The sequence below is a fragment of the Oryctolagus cuniculus genome (genome assembly GCF_964237555.1).
Source record: "Oryctolagus cuniculus chromosome 17 unlocalized genomic scaffold, mOryCun1.1 SUPER_17_unloc_2, whole genome shotgun sequence".
Classification (NCBI taxonomy): domain Eukaryota; kingdom Metazoa; phylum Chordata; class Mammalia; order Lagomorpha; family Leporidae; genus Oryctolagus; species Oryctolagus cuniculus.
Genome location: NW_027208203.1, coordinates 1,066,768 through 1,085,571, shown reverse-complemented (window position 1 = coordinate 1,085,571; position 18,804 = coordinate 1,066,768). Strand labels below are relative to the sequence as shown.

At 43.9% G+C, this 18,804-nt stretch overlaps 1 pseudogene; it reads right to left on the bottom strand.

The window, feature by feature from the left end:
• Window positions 1-1,388: 1,388 nt before the first annotated feature.
• Window positions 1,389-18,725, bottom strand: LOC138847888 (protein LYRIC pseudogene; annotated as a pseudogene).
• Window positions 18,726-18,804: the final 79 nt, after the last annotated feature.

The following is an 18,804-nucleotide window of genomic DNA, read 5'->3' as shown; positions in this document are numbered from 1 at the left end:
CTGATCCCACTCTCTGCTATGGCCTGGGAAATCAATAGAAGGTGGCCCAACTCCTTGGGCCCCTGCACCCACTTGGGAGACCTGAAAGAAGCTCCTGGCTCTTGGCTTTGGATCATCTCAGCTCTGGCCATTGCGGTCATTTGGGGAGGGAACCAATGGAATGGAAGAACTCTCTCTCTCTTTCTCTTTCAAATAAATAAAAAAATTAAAAAGTGACATCTGAACTGTTGTGCCCATCACCTTCCCAGTTAAAAAATTGTACCAAACTAAATTTTGAGCCTATTCAGGGAAAATTACTTATTGTCCTGACAGCTTTGTTAGACTATAGTAGAGCCCGGCCTCTGAGCACTGCCCTTTTGCTGGAACTAGTATGGGGCAGCTCATGGAATCCAAGCAGTCTTATGCAAGAGAGAAAATTGCATACCCATTTGCTTACATATTCATTTTTCTTTTGCTTCTGCAATAATCCTGTAAAATATTCACATCACTTTTATGGAGACTAGCCAAATTAGTTTGGTTATACAAAGTGTTTTCATTTTGATACCAGCAGTATAATGATATATACTTAACTTAAAATCAGCAAAAAGGTTGAATAGAGAGAACACCTCACTTTTCATAAAGATAATAGTTTATAAATTGTTCTGCCTTCCTTAAGTGGTGGGAAACCTTCAGAGTGCTTTGATAACTTCTATGAAGACAAATAAAGCCGTTTCTGAACAGTAATGCTTTCTTCACCACTTCTTTAATGTTCTGATGACAGAGAATAAAGCAAAAATAAAAGCCTGTGCTGCTGTTATCTTTGAAACTAACTTTATTTAGTGAGATACACACACACAGAATAAAACTCATTTCAAATAGATAATACATGCAAAGGACTGTATATTTCAAATATATTTATAGTAAAAATAATTTTTGTGAAGTTACATAACTCCCAGCATTCCTTTCTTGTCAAGGTAACATAAAATATCAATATTTCACAACACTTGATAAAACATAACTATCAATTTAATAACTGCAGAGAAACAAGTACAGCTGGTGCTGCGGCTCAATAGGCTAATCCTCTGCCTGTGGCGCCAGCACACTGGGTTCTATTCCTGGTCTGGGCACCGGATTCTGTCCCGGTTGCTCCTCTTCCAGTCCAGCTCTCTGCTTTGGCCCAGGAGTGCAGTGGAGGATGGCCCAGGTGCTTGAGCCCTGCACCCACATGGGAGACAAGGAGAAGCACCTGGTTTCTGGCTTCAGCTCAGCGTGGTGCGCCAGCCGCAGCGGCCATTGTGAACCAACGGAAAAAGGAAGACCTTTCTTTCTGTCTCTCTCTCTCACTGTCCACTCTGCCTGTCAAAAAAAAAAAAAAAAGAAGAAGAAGAAAAGAAAAGAAAAAGAAACAATTACAGTTGGAAAATGTTACAGTTGGAAAACCAAACCCTGTAAGTATACCTAGAAGTTTCCATGCTGTCTGAACATTTCAGCCTGAAATGGTATCCATTCCACCCATTTATATTCATTGATATAAGCTCAATACTCAGAACCAACTACCTCTTACAGACAGCAAATAATCAGAATTTGAGAAGAGTTCAATATTATACTATGGATAGCAATAATGATGATAAATATCATGATTTCTCTGATTTTGTATCTCATGCTCATTTAAATTCAGCATGGTATCTTCAATCTCATCAAAGTATTCCACTTAAATATTTATAACATTTTTGGAAATAGGTGAACATTGTAGTTTGACAGATAAACAGTTATTCATGGGCAGTTTATAGGCATTATAGCCCAGAAGTTTTTTTTAATTGTTTTCATTCAACTGTTTTATAAATAACTTTACAGTTTTATTAACGATGTTTCATCAAAAGTTTTAGAGATATAAAACTTTTATAGTACCCCCAGTACTATATTCAAGAAGATTGGTGAAAGTGGACATCTTTGTCTTGTTCAAGATCTGAATATAAATTCTTTTAGCTTTTCCTCATTCAGTATGAGATTGGCTGTTCTTTTGTCATATATAGTCTTTATAATTTTTGTAAAGATTTTATTTATTTGAGAGGTAGAGTTATAACAGACAGAGGGAGAGACAGAAAGTTAGTTCTACCATCTACTGGTTCATCTCCCCAATGGCCACAATGGCCAGAGCTACATGGTTCCAAATCCAGGAACCAGGAGCTTCTCTGGGTCTTCCACATGGGTGCAGGGGCCCAAGTACTTGGGCCTTCTTCCAGGATGGAGAGCAATGTGGTTTCCTTTTCAAAGTCCTGCAGTTGCTCAGACACCAGTCAGCTTCCCAGAGTAAAGCATAAGTCACTGGATGGGTGTGGAATTCCCTCTCTGCTAAAGCTGCGAGTGGCAGTCATTTTTTTTCTACCTTCATTTGGTAAGATGGAGGCAGAGGCTCAGAATGAGCAGCTGGTTGCACTGCATGACAGACCACAACTGTGTTCCTGCCTTCTCTCCTCTTGCCCCACAGAATCTTCATTGTTTTGTCACTTCTCCACCAAAAACACCTGCCCCTGGAACTGTGGTCCTTCCTTTGTTCTTTTTATAACCCAGAGCAGCTGAAGTCAGCACAGCTATGCCCTATTTAGACATCTTGGATCTCCATTTGAATGCATTTCTGCCATGTTGTTTTGATTACTACAACTTTGGAAAAATGTCCAACATCTCTGCTTAAAAATGCACATTTACACCACATTGTGGTATTCCCTCCCATGTTAGATTGGCTATTATCAGAAAGATGAGAGAAAACAGGTGTTGGTCAGAATGTGGAGAAAAATGAACCCCTACACACTCTTGGTGGTATATGTTAGGATAGCTATTTTGTTGTATAACATGAATATTACTCAAAAAATTAAAGATAGAAATACCATACAATCTAGCAATCCCACTTTGGGGAACACCCTCAAAGGAAATTAAATCCTGATGTTGAAGGGATATTTGCACTCACATGCTTATTGCTGAATTATTCACAACAGCTAAGAAACAATATACCAGTCCATCAGTGGTTGAAAGGATATTTAAAGGGATATATGTTTATATTCAGCTTTTAAAATTTGAGACAACATGGATGAACCAAAATGACACCAGGGTAAATGATACAGACCAGGGATAGAGTAACCAATATCATCTCTCTCACTTATGTGAGAAATCTAAAACATCCAGTCTCATGGAAGAGTAGTGGCTCGATCAAGGGAAGTGGTGGGAAGGGAAAAGGGAGACATGAGTCATTTGGTATCAAGTTACAGTCAGATAGGAGGAATAAGTTCTGATGCTCTACCACATAGCAAGTTGACTATAGTAAACAGTAATGAACTGGCCAAAAGAGAGGATTTCAAGTGCCCTCACCATATACCTCACCATATACCATATACCACAGTTGTTAACATACCTATTAGCTCAGGTATATGGTGAGGGCATTTGGTATGTTAACAACTGTGACTCAAGAAGTATACATATTATGTACTTTATATACATAGGGGTTCAGGAGCATAGTAATACTTCCCATTGTACCCTCCTTCTTGCACACCCTCTTACCCTCCTTCCTCCTTCCTTATTTTTCTTTTAATTTTTACGACATCCTTTCAGTTTATTTTATAATCATAAGGTTAACCCTCAACTAAGAATTCAAGAAACAGTAAGAAGAAATAAACATTGTTGAGCAACAGTAGAGACAAGGGCTATAAATAATCATCAAATCTCAAAATGATAATTTTGCTAAAATACATTATGTTTTTGGTACTGTTTGATCTTCCACAGATTAGGGAATACATATGATATTCATCTTCTTGAGACTAGCTTATTTTACTAAGTACAATGGTTTCCAGTTGCATCAATTTTTTACAGCTGAGTAGTATTCCATAGTGTGTGTGTGTGTGTGTGTGTGTATTTAGTCATTGATGTTGGACATCTGGGTTGATTCCTCATCTTTGCTATGGTGACTTGAGCTGCAATAAATATGGAGGTAAAGATAACACATTTATATGCTTATTTTATTTCATTTGCATAAATTCCCAGGATTGGATGGCTGTCATATAGTATATCTATTTTCAGCTTTCTGAGGAATCTCCATACTGTCTTCCACAATGGCTGAATTAGTTTGCCTTCCCACCAACAGTCAATAATAGTACCTTTTTCTCCATATCCTCACTAGCATTATTGGTTTTGGATTTATATGTGAGATTGATTTTAACTGGGGAGAGGTGAAACCTCATTGTGATTTTTATTTTTATTTCCTTGATGGCTGGCATGCACAATTTTAATGACAAAGGGAGAAAGAGCTTGAATTTTTGAAATGATATATCAGAACCACATTGCTTCTAAAAGCAGTGCTTTTACAGCAGTTCCCTTTTATGTCCAGATAGTGGAAGTAGCTGTATTGTGAGGTCTGCCACAAAGCTGTCAAAGACCTAGATGCTCTGGACAACAAATAGAAAACACAGTATGTAAAGAGATTTGAGATATAATCATATGTGGGTGTTAGATTTTTCAATTATTATGTTCCAAATGAAAGTTTAGAACACTCATGGCTGGAACCCTAGCATTTCACATAGTTCTAGGCATTGTTGACCTAGACTATTTGATTGGTGAATGTCTGAATGACTGTTTTTAAATAAAATCCAGCATTCATGTAGCTGTCAGGTTTTTTTTTTTTTTTTAATCAAACACCTACACATCTGGTTTTAAAAACACTGGATTAGATGACAAGGCAATGAAAATCAAGAGGAAACTTCTCCAAGTACTTGAGACTAGAGTGGTGACCCTTTGGTAGTGGAATTCCTGGCATGGTAGTATATGGCCTCCAGCCAAATAAATTTAAACTTATTTTATTTTAAATTTATTTTATTTAAATCTGTAAGGTCACCATGCTAATACCTCTCTATACCAGTTATCAAGATACATGGTGATGTGTCAGTATTGGAGAATTTGAGAAGAAATAGGTTGTTACTGTAGTCAACACGAAATAACTTCAGAACAGTGTTCTTTGTTAAAAAAAAAAATTACAAACCGAGGCATGGAATGTCAGACCAACAGCTTTGCAAGGCTTCTGAGAAATCTTTCACATTATTTTTTTCTATTTGTTGAATTTATTTAAGCAAATCGATTTAGAAATACCATAAAATTAAACAAAACTTCTGACATATAAACAACTGGCATGTTCCTGAAACAAATGCTAACACCTGATAAAAGTTAATCCTTGTTTAGGAAAGCTGTCCATTAATAAGGTCAGTCTTCAGCAAAACTAAAACCATTCTCTTTCTTTAGCTTTCCTAGTCTGACAAGGCAATACCATCAAACTACAAAGACAATGCTGGAAGGACAGATCAGTAGCATTGTTTACAGCTGTTAAACAAGTTCATTCTTGGTGCCACATAAAAACAGGTTAGCCAATCACATCAAATAAAACATGACTTTTTTTTTCTCACAAGTCACTAAGTGGTGTTAATTATGGTCCTTGTCAATCACTTTTGGTAAAGGCTATTCACAGTGTAAATAATTTAAACCATTAAATCATTTACAGTGTACATGGCTGAACATGTGTGTGAATGATTTCAAATTTAAAGTAAAAAATTACTAGCAACTAAGAGTTGATGCTGTAAGAAAAGGAATTGCTTGGGAAAGGAAAATGTGAGCTGAATTTTACCTGAAAGTTTTCAAGGCATAAACAAGAGCATGTGAGTCTGAACTTTAAATGTATATAAAAGAAATACAATAGTTTTCCTTTATTAATTTCAAATATACTGTATTTTGAACGATTCAAGTAATGCAAGGCTATCAGAAATAACTTCATAAGCCATACAAGTATTAACTACATTTTCAATGTCTGAATTAAGAACGTTTTAAAAATTGTAGACTAAACCATGACAGTTTAGTTAAATAAATGATAAATGACTTTTTATTTGTACTTGTGATTCTTTTAATACAAATTGCTACCAACAAATATGTAAAGATATGTCAGATTACGCATTTAAACAAAGTACTTTGATTTAAACATAAAATAGATCCAAATGGTGCAAGTTTGTGCATAAGATCCCAGGAGTTGCCTGCTAACTTGAAGACAATCCTTTCTCTAATCAGAATCCATTATTCCTCAGCTGCAGATGAGATAGGGCACCATCTGTTGTAAACAGGGCACTGTTGTAAAGCCAGGATAATAGTCTTAAATTAAAATAATTCTCATTCAATGAAAAGACTTTCCCAAGTCTCTTCCAGCACTGTACGTAGAATAGTTTTCTGATCTCTTAATTTCATAAATTAACTTTCTTTGATTCCATTTTTATGGTGGTTGAGTTCAGTTTTGTTTTAAAAATTGGTTTAAGTTTATATAAAACTCTGTACATATCCACAAATTATTGCATAAACAGCATAATTTTCAAGACAGTGTTTGCAAACACATGTCCAATACAGGGAAAGAAAAAACACTCAGTTTTCCCATCTGGCTTTTTTCTTCTTTTTTATTTGTTTGGGATATTCCTTGGTTCCAGACTTGGTCTGGGCAGGAGGCACACTACTTTGCTTCATATTTGACTTGGATTTATCTGTCTGGCACTTGGGAAGAGTTCTTGTCAGAATCATCTTTTGATAAGCTAACCGATGACTCGGTAGAAACCGCAGGTGGAAGCGTCTTGATGGGGTGACTGTTTTGACAAGTACTTCAGGTGGATCACTAGTGCTTACAGTCTTCGAGGAAAAAACCTTGTCATGTTTTGGATGGGATTTAGAGGTATTCACTGGAAGCTCTTCTCTAATTTCCTTTTCTAATTCTTCTGTGTCCTGTGCAAGAGTTATCTTCCACCTTGCTGCTTCTTTTTCTTTTTCATCTTTTTCTTTTTCCACTTGGAAGAGCTCCCTCTCCCTTTTCTTTATCATCATCTGAAATCTTGTGATCATCAGGAATTGGTTCTTGAGACTTCAGAAGTGAAGCTCTTTCTTCATCTACCCAGATCCCCCATTCTCCTGCTGGTGCATTCCAATCAGAGCCGGGATCTGCAGAAGACAGACCATCAATGTCAGAAAATATTGAGCGGTCACTCCAATTCCTTCCCCAGTCTTTTCCATTTGCAGTAGCATCTCCAGTGTCCTGACTCCAAGCAGATGGCTCAGTTTTCCTCTTGCCTGCAGTAGTAGGTGAAATAGCTTTCCACTTCTCCTCACTTGCACTGATCTGTGAGGAGGGCTTTATCAATTTTTTCATTCCAGCTTACTCCATTGACAGTGAGGCTTTCATTTAATCCTGAAGAAACCTGAAGTGTGGAATCTCCTTTTCCAGACTTAAAGTTGCTAACTTGAACATCTAGATGAGAATCAGCTTTATCCTTCTTGGAACCAACAGGAAATGATGCAGTTGCAAGTTGCTTGGTGGGAACTGTGATGATATTTTCTATCCCAGGGACAGTTGAATCCAATGAACCAGAATCAGTCAACATTTTATCACATTTACGCTGCTGTCGTTTCTCTCTGACTAATTTTAGTTTCCCAGGCTCCTTCATCAACTTCCTTTCCATCATGGCGAGGACTGTTTTGCACTACTTCAGCACTGACTTTGCTTTCTTGTCTCTCTCTCGTGGCTGTTTTGCTGTTCTACTTCGAGGAGTTCGAACAACTTCACCCTCAGCCACTACAATGGTCCGTCCATTTGGTCTGGGCTTCTCGGGCAGTTTCTTCCGGTTCTTCTTCTTGCGCCCCTCGTTTTTGAGGTTCTTCAGCAAGGCTAGGTCGTCAGGGCTGAGGCTGGCGAGGCCGCCAACTCCCTTTTGAGCGGCGGGCTCCTCCATTTCTTGCGGGCGCCAGCACAAGCCGCAGCCCAGCCTTAGCCTAGCAGGAAGAGCAGCAGCAGCCCGAGCGCTCCCATGCACCACCAGGATCACCCAGCCCAGGTACCGCTTCTGCTCCAGGCCCAGGTCGAGGCCCAGTTTGGTGCACAGAAAGCCCAGGAGGGCCGGGAGCATTTCCTGCATCCGGGCAGAGCCCTCCTTGGACTGCTGGGCCAGCTCGTCCTGCCAGCTCCCTGCAACCATCTTCCCTCCTGGCAGAGGGACTTGCAGGATGATGCTGGGGCATAGAGATGCCATTTAAGAGTCAGGGGGAAGGGCGGAGTGCCGGGCTGGATAGCCTCAGGCAAACACATCGCTGTCATTCCTCCTGCCAGAGCCAGGAATCTGCCGCCACAGCTAGGGCAGAGGGGGTGCCCAGTTCTCCCCTAGTCAGCCTCACTCTGACACAGCCAGGAGGAGAAGGGCAGGCGGAAGTGAGCATCTCCAGTGCCAGCCCTTAAATGGCATCTCGATGCCAGCGCCAGGTCCCACTGACCTCCCTTAGAGGAACAATTGGAATCTATCACTTTATAAAGGCCTGATCAATGATGCGACTTACACTGGAGCAGTGTGACCCTTGGAGTTATTGGTTTCTATGCACTGAGTAAAGTTATCTGGAAAATGTCAAAGAATGATAATAAATTAACTGAAGAAAGACCTGAGAAGTTGTGGATCAGGACCAAGATGAGGACTATCTATTGATTGACCAGAAGCAGAGGCTAATCCAAGGCAGGGATGAACTTCAGACCCAGGATTGGCCTGCTCATGAGGCCCAGGGCCACCCATGTTAGCCATCTTGGGCATGGCTCCATGAACTACTCTGATAGGACAAATCACTCAAGATTTTGCAGATTCTTGAAGTTGCCAGTTCTGACCTAGAGCTGAGAGCTCCAGGATTATCCCTCTTCACACAAGCCGCTGACAGCAATGCTGATAAACAAGGTGTTGCCTGAAGAAGTAATCAACTTGACCAAGAGATATTTCAAAAACAGCAAAGGCACTGTTTTATGCACAGCCCAACCAGATTCAAAAAAGAAAAAGATTGTGTCTAACTGAAAATGTTATCAGATGTTGGAGTGTGGATGAGAATTCTGACTGCATCTACAGGATGGGTTATCAAGAAGGGGAGACAGAACTCCCAGGCACATGTGAGAACTGCTTCCCACCTGAGGAGTGTCTGCTTCTTCAGGGGAGACTCAGTTTAACCTTAGGGCCTTATAACTGAGTCAGCCCCACCAAGTTCATCTGGGGTAATCCCCCTTACTTAAAGTCAATTGATTATGGACTTTGATCATATCTACAGAAGACCATCATAGCAGCCTACATTAGTGTTTTACTGAATAACTGGAGATTGGAACCAATCAAGATAACTCATAAAAGGGACCATCACCAAAATTTCCCTTCATTCCACTTCTCTTCTCAGATGAGCACTGCTACAACAAACCCTTAATGAAAACTTTTATGTCTTGGTCCTCAACTAAGCAAGGTTTTTTTCCATGGGTAAATTTTATTTAGAAAGGTTCTGTATGACAGCATTATTCACATTTGACATTTTTCCTCATTAAAAGCAATTTATAATCCAAATCAATTTACAGATTCAATGTAATCTCAATCAAAGTTTCACAAAAGTTATTCTCAGCTTTCAAACAAATGACCCTAAAACTCATATGGATCACAAGAGACCTTGAATAGCTAAAGCAATCCTAAATAATAAAAATGAAGCTGGAGTCATCACAATACCAGATTTCAAGACATATTACATATTCAGGGCAGTTATAATCAAAACAGCTTGGTACTACCACAAGAATAGACATGTGGACAAATGGAACATACTAGTAACTCCAGAAATTAATTCACACATCTACAATCAAGTAAACTTTAACAAACTAAAAATCACTCCTGGGAGTGTCTTTGGGTGTTGGGGTAATTGGATCTCTGCATGCAGAAATATGAAAAAAAAAAAAACCTTAACTTACATCTTATACAAAAGTCAACTCACAGTGGAACAAGGATCTAAATCTAAGACCTGATGCCATCAAATTACCAGAGGAAAGGTTGGGGAAAACACTGAAAGACATTCACATAGGAAAAGACATCTTGAACAAGACCCTGGAAGCATAGGCAATAATGGCAAAAATACACAAATGGGGTCACATCAAGCTAAGAAGCTTATGCACAGAAAGGAAATGCTCAACAAAATAAAGAGGCAACCAACAGACTTGGAAAAAATATTCACAAACTATACATCTGATAAAAGGCTAATATCCAGCATATATAAGGAGCTCAAAAAATCAACAACAAAACAAATAATCTAGTTAGGGAATAAGGATATGAACAGACATTTTTCAAAGGGTGACATACAAATGGCCTACAGGCTTAAGATGCTCAAAATCACTAGGCATCAGAAAAATGCAAAGAACAACCACCATGAGGTTTCACCTTACCCCAAAGGAAATCCTGGTGTGGGACTGACTGGCCAGAGTGTCCAGGGCAACAGACAACCACAGAGGACTGTGCCCCGACAGACAGCCCTGGGGGTCAGGAATGCCTCACCATCCAGAACCCTCAGGAATGGTAACCAGCAAGTGCTTTTGTTGAGGGATGAAGGTTCTGACCCAGAAGGGCAGTGCCCGCCTTGCCCACTGTCCACAGTGTGGCATTCACCTTCTGAGAGCCTGGGCTGCTTATGAGAGGCCTACAAAAGGTTTCCAATGCAAAAATTACCTCAGATGGTCTGCAATGACACGAGGATTTCCCAGTCTGTTGCCTCTCGAAATAGCAAGTCCATTATGTCATAGTTAATATACAAGCATAACAATAAACACAGCTGTTTCAGAATCACTTCTTCTGTGTTAAATGTGCATGCAAACAGCAGGTCCCTGCCATGGTTTCTGTGAGCAGACCAAGTAAAGTCTGGGTTAAACCCACACAAAGCCTGCTGATGCTGAAGGAGATTTCTGAGCATGTTTTCGGTTGTGCTTAAAAGATGTTCATTTGTGGAAAACTACTCAGGGCTTGACCAGTCAGCCTCCTGTGAATGCAGCAGCCACTAAGGACAGAAAAGTGTCACCTGAGCTGTCTATCTCCAGCACTTGTCCTAAAGGGCCAATGTCCCCAAGACCGTGTCTTGTCACCGTGCAGATATGGGTATTTGTTGAGTGAGCCCCACTGGACTTTAAGTCTTGCTTAGTGCAGGATAGGCCATAACCATTTCTGCATTGGCTGGAATTGATTTGGTCCACAGCGAAGTTTGTTCTCCTTACTCAGCACCCTGTTCTTCAGGGCTATGCAGTTTGAAAAGTGACTCTTCAGCGGGAGCTGCAATATTAAGCTTAATTTCAGGGTCATCACCTCCAGCTGGGAACTCCTGCCATGCAGCCACAAATAAAAACAGCTTGAGTCCACTGAACATGGTGTAGTGCTGAGAAACAAATCCGGGTTCCCTTACAGAAATATCTCCCGACCTCGGAATTCTGGCATCTTTACTCACTATGCCACAGCATTGGCCCCTGGAATTCTGGCATCTTTTACACTAAGGATGATTGATTGATTGATTTAGTTAGTAAAGTGACGCAGTTTATTTTGGTTTCCTGGTCATTGCGGGGCATTGCTGCACCCTTCAGGGCTGAGTCCTCCCCCTGAGAGGGTGCGCACTCCTTGGAAGAGGGCTCTGGGGACCGGATCCAGCAGAGGGTTGCAGGGGAAGAAGCACAAGAGTCAGAGTTCTGGAATGTGGGGAGAGTCCTGGAATGTGGGGAGAGGGGCGAGCCAGAGAGCTGGTGCAGACTCCTGCATAGACTGCGGTGGCACAATTCTGAGACGTGGTCTGCACTGCCGTCTGCAGGGGCACCGCATGGAGGGCAGGAGCAGCCCGCCACAGCTCCAAGTCCATTGGGCATCGGGGCCTGCCCTGCCTTCCCTTGGCATGGGAGGACCAGCCACACTCAGCAGCTTACCCAGCCAGCAGGCGGAGCCTCACCCAGCTCCCAGAAGCTGTTGAACTCCTTCTGCCCAGGAAGAGTTGGGCACTTCATGCACAAGGTGCAGCCGGAGCTCCGGCTCCAGTGACATCAACACCTCCAGTGCATGAGTTCAGCGTCCATGCCACCCAGGGCGTGCACTGGTGGTGGGGTCCCAGGGCACCGCAGGACACAGGGCCTTGTCCTGGCTATAGCGCCGCCACCTGCTGCAGGTGTGGGCTCTCAGCACCCGAGGCAGCCTGGTAGGAAAGGGCTGGAGAGAGTGTGGTGGCCCAAAGGCCACAAGTGCCAGAACAGGATAGAGGCTGGGGCAGTCCTGACGGAGGCCCCGGTGGCCACAGCCCACCATCCAGGCCAGGGCCGTGTACCACTGCAAACTCCATAGTGCGTGGGCACAGTAGGTTAGCAAGGTGGACTGTGGCTTCGGGGCTGGGCTGTAGCCCTCAGTGAACAACAGGTGGTAGGCAATGGTGGGTCAGGGCAGGAACCCCATGCCATCCCCACCCACCCCCGGCCTGGCCAGCTGCTGCTCTGTGACCGGGAGCCTGGCCCTTGAAGTTCCTGCAGTTCAGCTGTGCTGCAGTTGATTTCTCAACAATGTTGCAGTGGATTCGTTTCTGAGAGGAGGAGCGTGGTGGGGGCAAGAGGCGTGGAGTCACCACATAGACCCCGGGAGTCAGGTGAAAGCAGGCTTGAGGCAAGCAGCCCGCAGACTCGTTTATTTCAGTTGGTACAACATCTTATATAGCCAAGACCAGCCAATCTGGTCAAGGGGCGGTCTATGCCCCAACCAATCACAGCCTGTTGCCAGGCAGTTTCCAAACCCATCCAATCACAGCCTGTTGCCAGGCAGTTTCAAACCCATCCAATCACAGCCTGTTGCCAGGCAGTTTCAAATCCATCCAATCACAGCCTGTTGCCAGGCAGTTTCCATTGCCAGGTGGGTTTCAAAGCCATTCCTGAGTAACTGAGGCTCGCTTGCCAGTGGCCACCTTGGCATGACCTTCTCATTCCACACACAGCTGCACTAAAGGAAAGTGGAACCCCACTCCTTTTCCCATCTGGCCCAGGATACACTGAGCTCCGCCCTCCTGCAAATCCCACAGGCACAGCTCTCTAAGGCTTTTCCTTTGGTTGTTCGTGGATAACTTTAATAAAGGTCATTTAAGAGCAGTGTAAGGGGTCAGCGCTGTGGTGTAGTGGGTTAAGGCTCCACCTGCGGCACTGGCATCCAAGTAGGGGCCGGTTCGAGTCCCGGTTCTCTCTGCCTCTCCCTCTATGTAACTCTGACCCTGAAATAAATAAATAAATCTTTTGAAAAAAGGAAAGTGTCAGTTTTTAAGGACTCAAGAAGTGAGATTAAAATCAACCATTTAGACAGGGTTTTTAGTGCATATATCAACTTACATTGTGTGCTATTTTAGTGTTTGGGGAAAATGAAAATATTATCTTTAGCATAACAGATATGTCTATTTTAAGTGTAAAAAATAACAAATGCTGGTGAAGATGTGGGGGAAAGTTACCCTGATGCACTTTTGATAGGAATGTAAACTTGCATAACCATTATGGAAGAAAGAGGAATCCTCAGAAAACTGAAAATAGATCTAGCATATGACCCACTTATCCCACTCCCAGGAATTTACCCACTGGAAATGAATCAACATATGAAAGTTTTCTGTACCCCTCATGTTTATTCCAGCTCAGCTCAAAATAGATAAGATGTGGAATTAACCCCAGATATCAATCAACTGACGACTGGATAAAGAAATTGTATGTATAGGTGATGGAATACCACTCATCCATTGAAAATAATAAAATCTTTTCTTTTGCAACAAAAATGATGCAATACAAGACCATTATGCTTAGTGAAATAAAGAAGTTCATAAAACACAAATATCATGTTTCCCTGATCTGTAGTAACTAATATACAGAGTACAAAAAGTAATTCATTGGTGCATATTTGTTAATCTGAGATTCAATTATTTTTATAGCCCTAATCTATACTCCTGAAGAGCAATTGTTTTTCTACTTAGTACTTATTGAATCCTTTATTTAATGAAACGTTAAGCTTGTGATTACAAAATAAATTTAAATTATGCCATTGTGAAAATTTAAAAGAAAAATAATACAGAGGAGGGAAGCTGGGAGTGAGGGAAAAATGGTAGGGTAGGAAGTAACATCATGCTCTTAAAATTGAATATATGTGAAATGCATGAAATTGGTTCCCCTTATATAAAAATTGAAGAAAAATATCAACTTATATGTAAACTGTTGTTTGTGCATTCTGTTCATTTTAGCTATATGGATTATTAACTGATTTGTTTGTATTTAGTGCTGTCCTTATGGTGGATGTTTTATGCCTGTTCTCAGCACCTCTGACTACTATATAATTTAATTTCCCTTTTTTCATGTCTACTTTTCAAGAAATAATTGAAATAATTTACCTTTTATTGGGTAAAGAGTCCTGTATCAGGTCAAATTGTTAATCATGTCATTCAAGTCTTCCATATCCACTTTTACTTTGTCCAGTTTTTAATCAATTTGAGAGTGGGATGTTGAAATTTCCAACTATGATCATGGTTTAACTATTTCTTCTTAAATTTCTTCTTAAATTTCTATTAGATCTTTTTTGCTTCATGTAATTTGAAGCTCTATTATTAGCTACATAATGTTTGGAATAGTTATGAACTTTTGGTGAATTAGTAACCTTTATCATTATGTAAAAAAATGAGTCACCTACAGAAGACATCTCTATACACACATCGCTCACACATCTTTGAGTCACCATCATATTGCAATCAAGCCCTCCCCAACCCACTAACACATGCTATGAAATAGCTGCATCTCAAACTTACTAAAGAATTCATGTCTTGTCAGTCTAATGGACACTATTAGCCATGCCCTTTTTCTTTAAATGAAATTTCCCACAGTCTTCTACACACCTCTCAGTTTTTCTTCTTTACCTCTATTGCTGCCCCTTGTAAATCTGGTTTCCTTTCTGTCCTTCCCTGGCCTGTGGGCACAAGGGCAGTGAGAAGGCCCCTATGGACTGACAGTTGACTGCATACTGAGTCAGCAACATCTGCTCTCCCTCTGGCTCACAGGCTGTGGCAACCCCACACCCAGGATGCCTAATCCCAGAGGTCCAGCTCTAGGTGTCTGGAGGCCTAGTACTGCTCAGGGCTTATAAAGGGTCTGGTGGATGCTGAGCTACTGCCCAGGGTGGCCACGGCCTGACCTGCAGCTCATGTGGACCCATGGTGCCTTGGCTACCACACAGGCCTCTCATGAGGACCCCAAAGGGTGCATCAGCAGAAGGCAACAAAATCAGTAGCAAGAAGTTTTCTGAATATATATTAACTTTTTCTCACAATAGATATATAAACATTTAAATATAACTTTAGATTCAATTTCAAAAATGGCTGTAATTCTCAACTGGCTCTCAAAATTGTCAGATCATCAACAATCCTCTCTGATGAGCCCACTGTCATGCAGCCCAGCCACCACTGGCCTCAGGGACTCCCACCCCTTCACCTTTACCTGAAGGCTCTCAGGTACTCTGCACACCTGTGCTAAGGCAGGCCATTGGCCTGAGACCTGAGTGTAAGCTGAGGGCACAGGGCTGCCTCCTGTCTCTGGGTCCTGGGCACTCCTGCTTTATGGGTGATGGGGAGATGTGAGGAAGGTCCCCAGGCTCCAGCACCAGGTGGGGCCCACTGCAAACCTGAGCAGTGCTGTCTTCAGACCTGAAACTGGCTGGGGACTCCTTGGCTACGAGAAGCCACTCTGGACCCCTCTCAGATCCCACCCCTCACCATGGGCATGAACCTGCACCTTATCCAGGTCCAAGGGCTCAGCAAGACTTGGTCTCACTTGTGTATGGCAACAGCAAGAAGAAGGGAAAGAGAGTTATGGTGGACTGCCTGGAGGAGGTGTGTTTGTCAGTGGGGGAGAGCTGGTCACAGAAACCATGCTTCTCTGCTCTGCCTTCCCACTGCCCAGATCTTCATGGGTCCTGTGTGGCTTGAAGACACTTTCCACAAACCATGCCCAGCTTCAGCCAAGAGCCGAGAGCACCCTTGCCACATGGCTGTCAGGGTCTGTATTCCAGCTGGCTTCTCCAGGATGGAAGGCAAAAGCAGATCAGGGTGCCTGCAAGGACAATTTCACTCTGTTGCAAACTCTCAACATCAGGAAGGAGCTGGCTGGGCTCTGGAGGGGGCCTCGCAGCTCTGCCTGCTCCCTGGTTGGGCTTGGAGAGGGGCACCTTGGAAGAGCAGTCACATGGAGGGGCAGAGTTGTTCCTAGGAGCACCTCTGCATGTCCACCAGGGGCAGGAGGCATAGGCCCTGCTGCCTGCATCCTGCAGAGTATGAAGGAACTCTGCTCCAGGCTCATCCTTGCTGGGGAAAGCACATGGTCCCTCTCCCAGCACACTGAGTGTGACACTCTCCCTGGCTGCCTGACACATGACCAGCATGTCCCTCCTCCACAGGCTGGCTGCCATCTCTGTGGATCACTGGCCTTGGAGCTGGCAGTGAATGGCCAGGCATGTATTGGACTAGGAAGTTGGTGAAGTCTACATATTAAACAGAAAACCTAGAGCCCTGGATTCTGGTTTGGTGATGGAGAGCATTGGAAAGGGTCCTGTGTTGCACACTGAGTGTGACCACAGGGTTGGGAGGGTCAACACAGTACCCATACCCCCTCACTGGGAATTCCCCAGGGTCTCGATCCACCCCCCAGCCATCACATTTCTTTTCCCACTGCCCACTGTCTCCATCTCTGCAGACCAGCCATAGCATGGGTTGTCAATGCAAACCCTAACTCTTCTTTTTGTGAGATCTAAAAATGAATGAACATTTGCCAATGTGGACGGGACCACTGAGGACTAGGTTCTGGGTGGCCAGGGCCTGGTGATGCTGGTTTCAGGAAGATGTGGAGCAGAGAGGGAGGGGAGTTTTCTCTGTTTCAGTGCTATGAACATAGTCTTCTAACCACAAGCAGTAGCACTGTGGGACAGTTTCCTGGACAGGCAGGTGAACGTGGAGTAGTACTGACCTGAGATGGAGTTCAGGCTCCTGGGGAGTCTGCACACAACTTGGGAACCACATTGACAGGCAGTTCTGAGGGCTTCTGTTTATAGCTAAACTCACCGAGTGCTTGTCAGGATGAGTCTAGAATCAGAGTGATTAGCAGATGGGACTACCTCATGGAAACCAATGGGAGTCCTGCAGAAGGATACACTCCCAGGCTTCCTGCACATATGGGGAAAGCAAGGATCAGAGATGTCAGTGACTTCATTCTCCCAGCAAGAGATGGGTCTCACCATGCTTGGGGGTAGAACCCCAAACCCCTCGATCTCATCTCTCTGTCAGGGCTCTGAGAGGTCACCCAGGCAGCAGTACTGCAGGTAACTGGGCTGATTAAGACTGATTGTTGCTGTCTCCCCAATAACACCACCTGGAGAAAACTCAGGGACCATCAGGGGTCTGGGGGGCACTACGGTTGATTCCAAGAGCAGTGGGGAAGGTTTCACTGACAGCAGAGGAGCAGGTGTGTGCAGCTGTCCCCTAGCTGTGCATCTGTGCACAGCCTCTCATGTTTTCTCACTGCAGGTCAGATGAGGTGCTGGCTGCATATCTGCTGCCCAGGGCCACACTGACCCAGGAACAGCTGCTCACTGACCTCAGGCCTAACCATAATCTGCTAAACCCAAAATGAGCCAGGCAGGTCACACTGCACGCTTAGGGAACTCTCTGAGTGCTCAGACAATTGAGTTGGTGGACAATGCAAGAAAGGTAGAGAAAAGGGGGCCAAGATGGGTTGTGACACTGTATTGCCCAGAGATGAGAACAGACCTGTCCTTGGTCATCTGAGGGCTTGGTCAGGTAACAAGAATGTCAGCCTCAGAAAGCAGGCTTCTTCTGGCTATCCCCTGCTGATGCAACCCTGCACACGGATGTGGTTCTGGGTAGCCATGCCCTGCAGCTTGGGAGACCTTGTGGAAGAAGGCAGAGCTGTGTGCCACAGCAGACTGGGGAGAGTGGCTCCATGGACTTACCTGGTTCTGTCTGTGAGGCGGGGGAGACCCACAGCCCACCATGCAAGGCTGGATTTGGCTTAGACAAGTCTGTGTTACCGTTACTCCCTTAAGAAGACTGATCCAGGTGGCTGTGTGAGGAATGAGCCCAGAGAGGGAGCAACAGGCAGGCACCTTCTTGGGTCCCTTTACTGCAGCCTCTGGTCAGCAATGACAGGAGGAAGGGGAGTGAAAGGTTGGGTTCTTAAGCTGCTCTGTTGCTGTCTTGGTAGATTCTGTCCAGTCTTAACAGGTGGCCCTCTTTCCTGTCACCTTCTAAGTTCTTGGTTTCAATGTCCTGATGTTCTGCTCCAGGGAGCCTCACTCCCTCACCCCCAGTCATCTCCCCTCTCCTCCAGGCCTGCATTAGGGAGGGAGGTGACTGATGTCTCCCAGTGGTGGAAGAGGCTGCCCATGGAGCCAGGGTATCTGCAGGGGCCTGAAGGAAGGGGTGGGGCCTCTGTGACAGTGTGGGTGGAAACAGAGGCCCTGGCTGTAACCAAGTTATACTACATAGAAAGGGTCACCTCCAAAGGCTTAGAGAGGACTAAGGCTTTTCAAAAAGATTTGTTTTATTTATTGGAAAAACAGAGTTACAGTTATTTAAAAAACAGAGCCGGCGCTGTGGCTCACTAGGCCAATCCTCCGCCTTGCGGCGCCGGCACACCGGGTTCTAGTCCCAGTCGGGGCTCCGGATTCTGTCCCGGTTGCCCCTCTTCCAGGCCAGCTCTCTGCTGTGGCCAGGGAGTGGTGGAGGATGGCCCAAGTGCTTGGGCCCTGCACCCCATGGGAGACCAGCATAAATAACTGGCTCCTGCCATCGGATCAGCGCGGTGCGCCAGCCGCAGCGTGCCAGCTGCGACGGCCATTGGAGGGTGAATCAATGGCAAAGGAAGACCTTTCTCTCTGTCTCTCTCTCACTGTCCACTCTGCC